Here is a 14,932-nt window from a genome sequence, read left to right on the forward strand (position 1 = left end):
CCCATTGTGGCCAGTGTCCCACGGAGGCCAACTGCTACCATCAGGGTCGGTGAATCACAGCTCCTCTCACCCCACTTTTCTTCAGAGAGAAGAGACCCTGTACTGTTTGAGTGTTGAGTATTTATAAAACACTGGGAGATGGGGCCCTGCCACTGAGAGTTCCTGCCCTGATAAGCATCTGGGGCTGCTTATTCTGTTTTCCAGGTTCAAGGTATGGTTGGGCCTTTTCATTAGACCTAACATCTCCCCAGGCTAAGGAATGGAAACAGACTGAAACATCTGCACGCAATAGAAAAGGAAGGACCAGGGGGTAAGCAAGGGCTGGGATCTGGCCACTGTGTCTGTCTATGACTTTTCCCAGCAGTGGCTACTAGAAATTTTTAAATTACCTGTATGGTTTTTACATTATATTTCTATAGACCACTCACTGGCTGAAAGATAATTGAATATATATATGACTTCTCTCTCTAGGCCTCTTCACATGTAAAAGACATGCAAGCTCTTTAAGACACTTTCTAGTACCAGCATTCTATGATTTTATGAACTTCAGGCTACAGATTTTTATTGAATTGCTACTATAGACCATGCACTTTTACATAGATTGTCATTTAACTTGTATGATAAGTTTAAGAGGGAGGAATGACTCTTCTCATTTTATAAATGAAAAGAAGACCCACAGAAGGTAAGAGGCTTGTCTAAGGTCACCTGGCTAGTAAGTGACAAAGCTAGACTGGAATCTTCACCCCTCTTCTCTGGTTCTTTATGAGAATTACCAACAGAAATCAGAACTCAAGAGTAGAAGCAGGTGCTTCAGCTCAGTTGTGCCCTAAGGTATATTTCCTTGTTTAGAAGGCTGCTATATCATCACAATCCCTGTAAAAATGTGTGTGAGAGGCTCCTGGAAGACTGGAGAGGAACCCAGGGTGCCTGTAAGGTTTGGTAGATCATTGACATCCCACAGCAAAGAGCTGGGAGGCTTCTGAGGAGAAAAGATCAAGAGCTGATGAGCAGGGGCTGCTGGTGGTTAATTGTTCACCAGCTTCAGAAGAAAGGGCTGGCAGGGTAGCCAGGGAGTGAAACATTGACCAGTTCTGATTTAGATGCAGGAATGTGTTTGGGAGGCACAGAAAGGTCAGGGGAGCCGTCGGCACCTGAGACAGCTCCCATGAGCAAAATTCCACTCCCGGAGATAGGGGAGAGGAAAAGGGAATGTGCTCCGAAGGGGAGGAAAGGGTCTTTGGCCTCAAAGTGGACTTCCTTCGCCAGCTCCTACAGCCGTTTCCAGGGTCTGGTGGAGAAAAAACAAAACCAAACAAAACGAGGTGAGGTCATGTTTGACTTTTTCAACCCACCAAAATCCACTAAATGTTGGACAGGAGGGTCATGGGAGGGAAGGAAAGCAAAGACAAATAAACAAGATACTGCCCTCACTCCAGAGCCAAAGAGGCAAATGCAATGCCCAGGCTTGAGGGCTCTTGGACCTGGGTTCGAGTGTTGGTTACATCTAGTTGTGTAATCCTAGACAAATTAGTTACCCTCTGAGTCTCAGTTTACTCAACTGGAAAAGAAAAGTATTAGAAACTACCTCTGGGTGTTATTATAGTGACCACATGATAATGAGAAAACTCCTGACTTCTCATTCAATCAATGCTGATTTGAAGTGTAGGAGAGAAAAATTCCATTGTTTAAAAACTTCCAAGGCTCCCACAGCCTCTAGGGAAAGGTTCAAGCTCCTTGTCCACTGTGATCTGGCCCCAGATCCCTTCCACAGCTTATCTTCTGTTGCCCTGCTCCCCACCTCACCCCATCCCACGCTGGGCACCTTCTGATCTGTGACACTTGGAGAACCAACAACTTGGATGCTGAGGCCCAGTGTTTCATTCCTTAGTATTTTCCAAAGCCTTTAAGTCACCCAGGGGAGTTAACCCTTCAGAGGCCTCCTACAGCACAAGCCGCCAAAATATACTGGTCCTTTCCAGATTACTCCTTAGCCCAGTGAGGCTGTGACATCACTTGGACAAGGAGCACATTGCCATTCTCTTGATTCTTCTTAAAACACAAAACAAGGCTTTGTGGGCTGGCTGCCCAGCTTCTGTTATGTAGACTCAGATTAAATTTCACTTGGACAAGTTTGCAGAGCCCCTGGATGCTGGACTGAAAAGTGATTTACATTTTCTCTTGGCAGAGAATTACCCAAGTGGGAACTGTCTTGAAAAATAACTGTTTAACTGAAGCTTGTGTGTGTGTGTGTGTGTATACACACACACACACACACACATTGCCCTTGTCTGCTTAAGTTGAGAAGTGTCTCTCATTGGTTGATAAGCTTTAGAAGTAGAAAAGCAAGAGTCAGGAAAAAGGGTTTACAAATATGCCAACTACAATGTAACAAGGTACCATGATTAAGTTTTAAATTTTCTTCTGAATTTTTTGGCAATCAAGACAAAAAGGGAAATGTAATCAGGCATGTAGCTCTCATTATCAGAAAGGGGGGAGCATATCAACCTCTCAGGGAAGAAACTCTGTCAACAGTGAATTAGAACGGTGATTTCTCATCTACCCCTTCTCAGGGGTATTGAGAAGATTACAGTAATCATTACCATTTTCTGAGGACTCCATATTGCCAGAAGCATGTTTAACACTAACAACAACCACTCAAATTAGAGTTTTCTTTTATAGTCGTGACAAGTTAGACTCGCGGAGGTGATGAATTTCCTAAGGCTTCCCAGCTCACAGGTGCCAGAGCAGGAATCACTACCCAGGTGGGTCTACAACCAGCTATTAGACCAGACTCCACCCAGCCTGTGATACACGGTGTCTTCAACCACGTTGCCATAGCAAATGCAGTAGCAAATATACTACTTTTTCTGGCTGTTTGATTTTCAAGTAGAAATTCTAAGACTTTGGGGTTTGTTTGGTGTCATGCTCAAATTGGAAGTGAGCTAACTGCTTGAAGCTCTGAGTTTTGTCCTCTCTCCTCCCGCAGCAAAAAAAGAAACAGTGAAAACATATATTGTGTTCACCGTGCTAGGTGAAGCACAGTCATTTCTCTATTTAAACCCCACAACAATTGAGCAATGTAGACTCTTAATAAAGGGTCATTGGATGCCAGAGTTTTATAAGGAATGTGGTGTAGCTGAGACAAGTCAAGGGCAAGAAGTGTGGCTGAGCTTTGTAAGGTAGACGAGAAGCAGAAGCCGAAAGGTCAGGAACCCAACTCACTTCCAATTTGAGCATTCTGGGGCTGCTTTTCTGGGGAGTGTTGTCTCTTGTCCTGCTCCAACGCCCTCAGTGATAGGGTGAACCTCCTTCTTTCCAAGTGTAAGGTCCTCCATTCAGCTTCATTCCTGGCTTCTGACTGGTGTATTTGGGAAAAGGGCCAGGCACTCCTAGCTCAGCCCTTCCCCTCCCCTTCCTTCCATGGAAGCTCTCAGAAAGAACACTGTCTCCCATTCTCCATCTTTCTGGGGTGGCCTCCGGGTGTCCAGGGCTACCTGTGAAGTCTATCTGGTTCGGCATTGTCACATTAAACCACAGTTACCTATAAAAACCTCATGTGTTGCTTTTCCTCTGCCTCACTCTTTGTCCATCTCTTATTGGTTCAGAAGTGATGCTTGGAAAGGGGAGGCTAATTATTGGGCCCCCTCAGAATCCAACATGCTGTCAAATAGGGCCACACAGTTGTGGTCTCACCTTTCTTCCCAGATCAGGAATTAACAGAGCCCCTGGGTACTATTCCCAAATTCTTATGAAACTCTGACTGACCTAATTTGAGTTGGTTCATCCTGGGTCCAGGCAGCTCTGACAGGGGACTGGAGTCATGTACAACAGGGAGTAGGAGAAAGAGAGTCAATGGAGGAAGAGAGTGCGGGGGCCGAGCAGACGCCTCAAAAGGTTTCTATTATAGGTAGGTGTTGTCATCTCCATCTCACCAGTGAGGAAACTGCATCTTAGGGAGAAGACAGTCTCACAGCTAATGTCAGAGCTGAAATTCATACCCAGGTTTGATTGACCCTAAAGGTTGTGTTCTTAACAAAACAGTTATGAGTCCCAGGAAAATTGCCCTGAGCTGGGACTTCTCCAACTGGTGCTGAATATAATTCCTGACATCATATAAATTATTTCAACAGAAACACTGATAGCAAGGCAGAGATGAGATTTTACCCTCCCCTTTTAAGGGACATATTTTCCTTTCTCCTACAGGGCTACCATAGAAATGTGGGGCTCCGTAGAGTAATAGAAAGAGCACTGAACTTGGCGCCAGAAAGTCTCCACTTACAAACTATGTGTCCTTACATCACTTAACCTTAAGCTCTTTGATAATCATTCCATTTTTTCATTCATTCAACAAATAATATATATTATATAATGCATATTTTTATTATATATCAATACATAGCATATACATATATAATAAAATAATTACATATAACATAATACATACGTTTATTATTATATCAATGGATATAGTGAATATCTACCACGTGCCAGGCTCAGGTGCTAGGTAGCTACAATGAAACAAATCCTACCAGAAGCTCACTTTTCTAATATGAGAAACACAAACTATAAACTACAGTGAGATAATATTTTTCTGCTCTCAGATTGCCAAACATCCAAATGTTTGGCAACAGATATGAGTGAGGCCAAGTGGAAATGTACACACATATAAAGTGTGGGTGAGAATATGAAATTGCCCATGGAGGGCAATTTTCAAAAATTTATTAAAGTACAAACTAATATACTCTTTGGACCAGCAATTCAGTTTCTAGGAAATTATCCTTCAGATGTCCTCATACTCATGAGAAGCAACACATGTACATAATTGTTATCATTGCAGCATTGTTTATAATAGCAAAGGATTAAAAACAAATGGCCATCAGTTTAAGTCTGGATGAGCCCTAGAGCAAAACACTAGGCAATGGTGACAAGGAATGAGCAGGTGTTCTAAGTTCTGAAATGGAAAATCACCAAGACATATTGGTGAGCGGAAAAATCAAAGTGCTGAACAGTGTGGGAGTGCACTACCATATGTGTAGAAATTATACACACGTTCAAATATGTATATATATACATATATATAGGTATATACATACATACAAAAAAGTGTCTGGAAGGATTAAAAAAACTGATACCAAAGATTCCTTTTTTTTTTTTTTTAAATGTGGGGGTGGAAAACCATTTTTCATTGACTATCTTTTGAGAATTTTTGGAACCACTTTCATGTATAACCTACTCAGAAATTGAAATGAATACATGTCAGTTTAAAAATAACAGCAGTGCAATGAATGTTAAGGAGGAATCCAGGGTCCTATGGGAATGGGAAACAGGGAGACCTGACTTAGTCTGCAGAGCCTGGAGGGCATCCCTGAGGAAGTGACATGTAAATTGAGACTTAAATGAAGAAGGGTTATCTATGAAAAGAGACCCCGTGTACAAGAGCCCTGAGGAGGGAAAGAACTTGGGGCATTTGGGGAATGGAAACATATTCAGTATGGCTGGAGCATAGAAAACAAGGGAGTGGGAGATAGGGAAAGTAGTGGCTGAAGATCAAGTGAGGGGCCCAATCATGCAGGCTATGTTAAAAATTTTGGACTTTACCCTAAGGGCAGTGGGAAGCCTTTGGAAGGGTTTAAGCAGGAAAGTGATGGGATCAAGGTTATGTTTTGAATAGATAGCTGTGGAGCCTGTGAGGAAAAAATGACTGGAGGAAGCAAGAGTAGATGTTGACAACACAATATATCTGACAAACCACTTTGGAGAAATGTCTGACAGTTCCTTATAAAGTTAAACATACATCTGCCCCATGACCCAGCAGTTTCATTCTTAGGTATTTATCCAAGTTAAATGAAAACATATGTTCACAAAAATATTTGTATGAGAATGTTTATAGCAGTCTTATTCATAATAGCAAAAATCATGCTGGAAAACAAATTCCTATCAAAAGATGAATTGATTAGCAATTACAGTATATTCACACAACAGAATACTGCTCAAGAATAAAAAGGGATGAACTCTTGCTACACACAAGATGGATGATTCTCAAAAGCATTACATTGTGTGAAGGAAAACAGATGCAGAAATGTATATACTTTTTTGTGTATGAGTCCATTGATGTGAAATGAAATCCATGTACAGAAAAAATAATCTATAGTGATAGAAATAAGAAAGTAGTTGCCTGGGGATGGGGAGAAAGAAATTGATTGGAATGAAGAGTGAAAGAATGTTCTGGGGTGATGGAAAAGCTTTGTATCTTGCTTTAGGTGGCAGTTACACGGGTGTACACAATGGCCAAAACTCATCAAAGTGGAAAAAACAAAAAAAACTCGTTAAAGTGAACAATGAGACCTGTGCATTTTATTGTATGTTAAGTAGGCCTCAACTTTTAAGAAAAGAAAGGTAGGTGGTGATTGTAATAATCCAGGAGAAAGTTGATGGTAGCCTAGGGAATCAAATAAATAATGCATGTAGCAGGGCAAACTATAAAGCTTCATCCTAGCCCTAAAGCTCTATGCAAACTGTGAAGCTCTGTGCAAAAGTGATTTAACCTATATCAAATTTTAGAGGTGAAAGTGGACAATCTGACTTGCCTCGGAGGCCATCCTATTACAAGGGCTTGGGAATGATTAATCATGATCTTCTTGTTGGTTTGTCACAGTTTGGCAGGAAATGGATCCGATGACTGCTGAGATTCATCAGAATACTTGACCTTGGGGCAAAGAAAAAAAAAATGCAGGAGCTGTTTTTGCCATGGGGAGGTTTCTACTGAAAATTGTGCTTCTCCAAACAAAAAATGCATTCAGCTGCTGAGCTAGAGCCTTGAATTTACTTTTTGAATAATTAGAGTTTGAAGGATACAGAAAAAAGGAAGCAGACTGTCAGTTCCTGAGGCAGGGACCATAACGATCAGTGACATGGCCACCCAGCGTTCAGGGGAGTTTGCTGGGAGCCGAAAGCGTGGGGGAAACTGACGTGGGCTGCTTGCAAGCCATCTGCCTCTGAGTGCAGACAGGTCTGGAGAAACAGCTGTGTGGAAAACAGTCAAAAGCCAACTGAATAGTTGGTCACTCACCATTTTACTGAATTCAACTTTTTTTCACCTGCTTTCTTCAATGTTAATAAATCCCTAATTGCTTGCTTTCATTTCATGTTGATTTTTTCCCCAAAACCACTTTGAATGAGCAGACACAGCTGGGGCTTCCCTGTCCACACTAATGGACACTAAATGCCCTATCCCTTTTTTGGCCCCTTTGTCCATAAAGGAGATACCCCTGCATAGGCAGGGCCTTAGACCACTTGAAGATCCTCTTCTGAACTGCAGTGGACATTTGTCCTGTTTTTATTATCTGGTATCTGTCATCCAGTCCCTCTCTCTTTCTGAGGGTTGATCTTTGTTGTGATTTCTTTTGGCGTGAGGTAGGACCCACCTTCCACATTGGAAGTGGACAGCCTCTCTCTGTGTCTCTCTCTATATGTCATTCTCTGTGTGTGTGTGTCTCTCTCTCTGTCTCTCTGTCTCTGTCTCTCTCTCATACACACACACACAATCTCAGGACAAGCAACTGACTTGGGCTCAGTCCACCAGGTGATCTTTCCTTGAATATCAGATGAAGAATACTGTGACAAGGAGGTGGTTGACGGTTTTCCACGGAAAGAGATGAATGATGAATGTCATTTTTTCCAGAAGTCACTGAGAGGGCACAATGACCAAACTACTCCTGAGATTGCCGTGGTCCTTTGGCCCGGCCCTTAGGCTCTCTCCTAATTTCCACCCATTTCTAAGCCTAATTCTTTCTCCTCCCACTCCCCCCTCCCTGCCCCCAGCATCCTTCCAACAAATTCCCTTCTATTTAAGTTATCTAGAGTCTGTTTTCATTGCTGACATCCAAGACTGGTAAACAACCAGAAGACAGGGATTTCATTTCCTTTCTGAAGGCTTCACAGAGTTGGCTTAGCTCAGACATGCAGATCCAGGGCTTCACTTGGGCGGCAGTGGTAAGAAGCCTGAATGTGTGGGAGTGTGAATAGGGTAAGAGGGCAAGAAAAGAAAGAGGGAAAAGAAAAAGTACCATATATTTTATGTCTACTGTGTTCTAGGAAGAGACAACAATGATCAACATAGGCAGAGGCTCTAACAGATGCCAAGAGCCACACTGAGTTTTTAGCCTTGTGCAACAGGGAGGGAGATATTTCCTTATCAGAAGAGAAAAGAGTCCCTGGGGCTGAGAAACTTGCCCCATGGTCACACAGAATATGAGTGGTTGAACTGGAATCTGAACCAAATTTGTCTCATTCTTAACCAGATCTGCTCTTTCCACTATACTAAATTTGTTGGGAAAACGGTTGGTAAACCATGTGCCTTCCTTCCTTTTCATAATATGATTTCAGAGTTGTATTCCTGATTTGGAATGAGTCTACCTGAGCATAATGTAAACAAGATCATTGAATTACATATTTATTTAGTTTAAAAACATGAGGTAGAAAACTTTACTGAGTTCATGAAAAGGGGAGATTGAGGCAGGTCAAATTTGTTTTGATTTAAGTGGAATATAACCAGCTTCAGTATAAATTTGAGACTGTGTTTGCTTGTATCACACTATATTTTCCAAATTACTTTCATATGTCTCCTGTCACTTATCTTCCCCACTTCTAGATGAGAAAACTGAGGCTTAGGTCTTGCAATAATGTGTCCATATTCACCAACCAAGAGATATCATCAGAGCCAAAACGCCAACCCAAATCTGTCCACTGCACCCCACAGCTTCCTTTACAGCAGAAGAATTGTTACTCCACCAACTGAGTTTAACAACGGGATTTGGGCTGATTTGTTCTGATGATTTGATGTAGTCTCCTGGGATTATACAGGTAAATGTTAGTTCCACGCTTCTTTCCAAATATATTCAGTTTCTCTCTGTGTCTTTATTGTTTTTCCTTAAATATTTTGTCTGCATTCCACCCCTCCTCCCTATTTATTTGTCCCTCCTCCCTTTCTCTCTTACTCTCACCCCACAAAAACATGTGTTTTTCTTACATAGGGATAGTATCATTTGACTGGGTGCCTGGAATAAGAAATATCTCTTAAGTCCCTGGAAACAGAATATTTTCTTACGGATTTTTTATTGTTTGGATTGTTTTGCCAGGCTAATGAAAAAAGACTTGGAGATCCCCTTATCTCAGGGCCTTCAAGTTGTTGCGTTTTTTTTTCCAAGTTGGTTCCTTACAAATGCATTCAGGAGGTCACTCCCAGGTCCCCAAGATAGTGGTGGGTGATCAATCACATTCAGGACATCAGCATGACAGAAGATAATCTCATGAATGGGAGGATTTGAGGAAGGAGGAAGGGGAGACTGAGCTCTCCCAGGATTGTGTGCTCAGCAAAGGTGACCTGATGGATTGCTGTCTCTTGAAGTTCACTGGGACAGTCACAGTTATATTCCAGCACCCGTGGCCATTCTTCCCTTCTGGTTTCGATGCCAAATAAATAAATAGGTACATACATAAAGGCTCAAGCATTGCCCAGATAATTGGTTGCAATGCAGCATGCACTAAAGACTGTTTAATGGCTCCAAGGGCAGGGCCACTTTGGGCCCCTAGGCAATAACTAATCCCTTCAAAACAAACGTAGGGGACTCCAGTCCTAGTTTTACCAAGGACAAGCTTTGTGAGCTGCGGCAAGTCACCGAACTTCTGTGGGCCTCAGCTTCCTCACCTACAAAATCAAGTAATTGAACCAGTTTATTTTTTCAACAAATACTTATTAAGCATCTACTTTGTGAAAGGCCTTGTGCTAGGGACTGAAAAATTAAAAAAAAAAAAAAAAAAAAAAAAAAAGGATAGACACACTGTCCCTGGTCTCAGGGGTTTTCAAAGTATTGTGTGTAATAATGGAAAATAATAATGTAATATTTTTAAGTGCTATGGTGAAATTTTGTGCAAAGTGCTGAGTAAGGATGAAGGTGACAACAACTCTGCCTAGGAGTCCATCTTTAGGTTTCTTCCAAGCCCTAAAAGTCTGTGTGTATGGCTTTTTTGGTGTTTGCTTGTTTCCTTTTGTTTTGGTCTGTTTTTCACACTAGTGCATTTGGTTCTTTCTTGACTAGTTGTTTTCAAGTCATTGCTGTTGTCATCAACCATTACCAATTACTATATAGAAAACCATTTAATTGCCCTGACAAATGGAAAAGTTAGATGTTGTGACCATCATTTTAGACATAAGAAAACTTAAGCCCAGGGGAGTTGGTAACCTACCTGAGCTCACACTGCTAGGAAATTAAAGAACTGGGATTTGAACCTCTGTCAACTCCAAAGCACATTCTCTTTCCCCTACTTGGTGCTGCTTCAAGTATATGCAAGGACTCAGGACTTGCTAAATAACTTGCAGTGCCCATTGCAAAACAAAAATCGGGGCCTTTCATTTGAGTATCTAATGCCACTGAATTGTATATTTTAAAATGGTTAAAAGGGTAGATGTTATGTGTATTTTACCACAGTAAAAAAAAATGATGAAAATATTTTGAACTAGATAGAGGTGATGGTTACACAACATTTTAAATGTACTAAATGCTACTGAATTGTACATTATAGAATGGTTAATATTATATTATGTGTCTTCACCTCAATTAAAAAAAAAATAGTAAGAATTTCAAGATGATGGCAACAGAGCATTGGACTTTCTAAGCACAGGGCCTTATGACTGCCCAGCCCACGTGCCCATGCCACTGGCCCTGCCAGCCACCGCTCACCCTGCAGGTGGCTTCTTCTATCCCTGAGGGACAGCATCGTAGCTATCTGCAGGCCCAGACCACGTTGGCAGAGTTTTTTAGCGATCGTGGTTCATGGGCAGGTTTTCTGGTGTCACCCAGAGGGCAAACACATGTAGGCTCCCTGTGGCAGCTTTCCCAGAGCAGCCCTGGTACCCAACCTAGGGAACATTAATATCACCTTGGATAGTGTCATTTTTTTTTTTTTTTAAATATTGGGAAAGATACATAATCTTGGGCCAACAAGGATTCTGACACACTCTCACCCTGACATTTAGAACCTGAGGAGGGGGGACATGAATGCAACACAAATGGAACACATCCAAAAGCCTCTTAGGACCAAAGTTGCTTTTTAAATTGCAGACCAGGGACCTGTAGGTGTGTCCTAAAAAAGGGAAGTAGAAGAAAAAGCAACAAGAACTTTGCATCTGTGGGGTTATAAACCTCTCCCCAGAGGCACCCAAGGAATGTGTCAACTCCTGTTGACCCAGTAGAGATTAGGAAAAGACTGCCATTTGGGTCAACGATTCTTCATCAGTGGTATTTAACCTTTTGAAATCATAGAGCCTTTCTATGAAAGCTACGGACCATCTCCCTAGATAAAAAGACACGTGTACATAAATATTTTGCATACGATTGAAGATTACTTGAATTGACCCCACATTCCAACACACCCTGTTTTAGATCATGAGTTCCCCAATTACAGAATCCTAGAATGTTGGAGCCAAAAGGCAGTTTAGAGATTCTTTTTGTCTAACCACCTTATTCCTCAGGAGGGGTGGAAGCTGAGGTCATTTGGGATAATAATTGCCTCTGTATATTTGCAGAGACCTAGCCCCCTGATTCTCAATTCTACCCTTGAACTAGTTGCGCCCACTTCTAACTGGCTCCCATCAAAATACTGTAGCCAAAAACAAAACATAAGAAAAGAAAACAAAACCAAAACCACTGCAGCCAAGTGGAACAATCTGTTGTCACAAATGGCTGATGCCTGGATGTCAGTGAACATTCATGGAGCACCTGGACAAGCCACGTTTTGGGGTAGCACAACAGTTCTTGTCCTTGAGAAGCTCACAAACGTCTAGGGAAGAAATACATTAAAACAATATAATGTAATATTTGTGCAATTATTGATGCTTGAATTAGGTTCGGAGGTGACAAAAAGGAGGGCACTATCAGCTCTGCTTGGTTGGATCATGCAAGGCCCCCTGAAGAAGAAACACTTCAACAGGGCTTTGCAAATGAGCACAAGGGCCACAGACGGAGTCTTCTGGCTGAGGAAACCAGTATCTGCAAAGACAGAAAAGGGTGAAACAGCATGAGGTGTAGGAGGAACTGGAAGCAGTTGAGAATAGCTACAGCATGGGGTGTGGGATGTTCCTGAGGAAGAGGAGGGAAGTGAAGCTGCAGAGAGAGGAAGGAGCCAAACCATGGGGGGCCTTGGATATCACGTTGAGGGATTTGGGCATAAGGAAGAATCTCAGCTTGAGTGATAGATGGAGGAATCTCTTCCTGGGGATGGTGTCAGGAGGCCAGATATTATCTGTCTTGTGTAGGCGGTGGGAATTGGGGGGTGGGAATGGGGAGGGTAGGAGGGTGTTGGGGGGTGGGGGCAGCCTCTCTGAGATCCCTTTAAAAATCAGCCAGCTGCCAAACACTAGAGAACCTAAGAAAGCCACTGTCAGAAGCCTTTCGAAAAGACAGGTGGTCAGCCTAAAACACAGACATCTCTAAGATAGCATCAACGAAACTAATTCACCAGAAAAGGACCACTTCTCTCCACTAAAGGATGGCCCACAAATACAGCGAAATTACTCTTAGAAAAACAAAACAAAATGGATCCCAGCTTAATATATTTTTGTTTCTTCTGCAAAGCTTCACATTTTTCATTCATCCTTAAACTTGAACCAGTTAGCCTGAGGAGATGGGCAGGCTCTGAGGAAAAATCACGAGGAGAACTTTCCCAGAAACATGTAAGGCTAGTCATTTCCTTCTTACTACTCAGGATTCCTAGGCTTTAGGGGCACTAAGAAGCTCTTGTCAGGGGTGTATTTTCCCCCAAGCAAATGCAGAAACAAAAATACTAATTACTGGTGCACAGTGTATTAAGTGGGTATTCCGCACTGAAGTTGCTCTGCTACTATTTACCACTAGGTGTCACAAGAACCCTGTTTTAAAAGAAATAAATCTTTTTTTTAAAAAAATGCTGAATTAAAGAAAATAATTCCCCCACAGCACTCAGATTTCTCAGTAAAAAACACCTTTAACGAGAGTAAAATTGCAACTGTTCAGAACTCCTCTTGAGTATCTACATAATGGCTCTAATTTCTCAGACTACAGGCAAATAAGATGTGTCCCACAGGATCATAACAAATCAAGAGGTTTTTGTTGAAATATCCATGGTAAATGTACATCTTGCAGGAAATTCCACTTTGTTTACACTATTTATTTAATAGAAATAATCTCCGTGATTATTTGCATTTATTTCTGAAGGAGGATGTTTTTCCTTCCTCAGAATAAGTTCAGGAAATGGGTGAAGTGTTCAGGAAGTCAGCTAAATGCTGATGTAAATCCAAGAGGAAGGTCTGGGTTTTTTGTTTTGTTTTGTTTTTTGTTTTTTCAAAAAGGACCCCCCAAAAAAGCGAGGAAGTGGTTCTCTCACTTACGGAAAATGTTATACAGAATTTCTGATTTAAAAGGAAGAGGACTAGGAAACGTGTGTGCCGTGATGTCTTTTCTGTAAATCTGGTTAAGCAATCCGGACATTTGCTGATAACAGTAGCAGGCAAAGAAAACTGTGTCAAGAAATAAAATCTGGATGGGAAATGTGACTAGGATTACATTTGTACCAAATTAAGTGCTTACTATGGAATTTGTATCAGCTATTCTCAGAAACTCTGATTGGATACTGAGTCCAAAAGGGCTGCTGGGGCCCCTTAGCACTACAGAAACAACTAAACACCACCCTCCCCCACAAGGACCCTGGCCCTTCCAGCCACTGACAAATGGTGTCACACTGACCTGCAGACTACAAGGCAGAGCCTCAATCCAGGGAAACCCAAGCTCTCCAGGGGTACTCAGTTGCAATCCCCTCTGGCTCTTCAGTGGTCATTATTTATCTGTAGCTGGCTACGTGGGGGATGTGCTATATCGGGTGTACAGAGCAAACAGAAACCCCTTGCCTCTGAAACACTGGCATTTTAGAAAGCAAAGATTCGGCTCATTGAACAGTGCCCCACAGAACACACAGTTATTGTGGTTTCTCTGAAAATTGTCCCTTTTTCCATGTCTCTGCTTCCACCTTCATTCCAGCCTACATGATTTTTCATCCAAACCGGTCCTCCTGCCTCCAGCTTGCCTTCTTTCCAGCCCACAGTCCACACTGCAGCCAGAGCGAGCTTTATAAAATCGCAATGTGGACGTGACCGTCCTTGCCTTGTCGGCTCCCCTGTCCTAAACACAGGAGAGAACACAACCTCTAAGATTTTTCTGCACTTCCCCACAGGCAGCTCATGTCCAAGTTTATTCACAAATTTCTCTCTTACATTCCGGGTAAATGACAATTGACCATGCACTTCTTATTACTTCTATAGAGCAACCTCTTTGCATTTCTGGAAGCAAGAGAACAGAGTTCAGAGTACACAAGGTAGACACATCAACACAAACCACCTATAGGTGCAAATACTATAAGTCAACATGTGCCTAGAAAAGATGTTCATACGGAGGCTGACAGCTGAACTGACACATTAAATGCTTCCGATGGCACATGATGAGTAAGTTAATTTTTTACATATTGAATTCAGACCAAGTCTTAAAAGAGTCGTGGCCTCTGGGATCCATCCCTTCTCCCTCCCCACACATTCACCTGGTGAGGCAGATGGCCATTTGGGGAGCAAACGGGAAAGGACAGAAGTCTAGGAATTGCTTGCACATTGCATCTGATTCACAGAAGCTGTTCTATACAAGCTAAACCAAGAAGGCTCTGAGAATTAGATGAGTTAGCTTAGGAAGAAATTACACAGTGTGATAGGGCCTAGTAACATGGATCCTTTTGTGGGGAGGGTGTAGAGGGGACAGGTGATTTGCTGCTATTAACTTCTGGAGGGAAAGGCTGTGTTTTATTTATCTCGGTGTCCCCTACTGGTGCCCTCCTAGGACAGTGGCTGCCACATGAT

Source organism: Choloepus didactylus, chromosome 6 (assembly GCF_015220235.1).
Source record: "Choloepus didactylus isolate mChoDid1 chromosome 6, mChoDid1.pri, whole genome shotgun sequence".
Classification (NCBI taxonomy): Eukaryota; Metazoa; Chordata; class Mammalia; order Pilosa; family Megalonychidae; genus Choloepus; species Choloepus didactylus.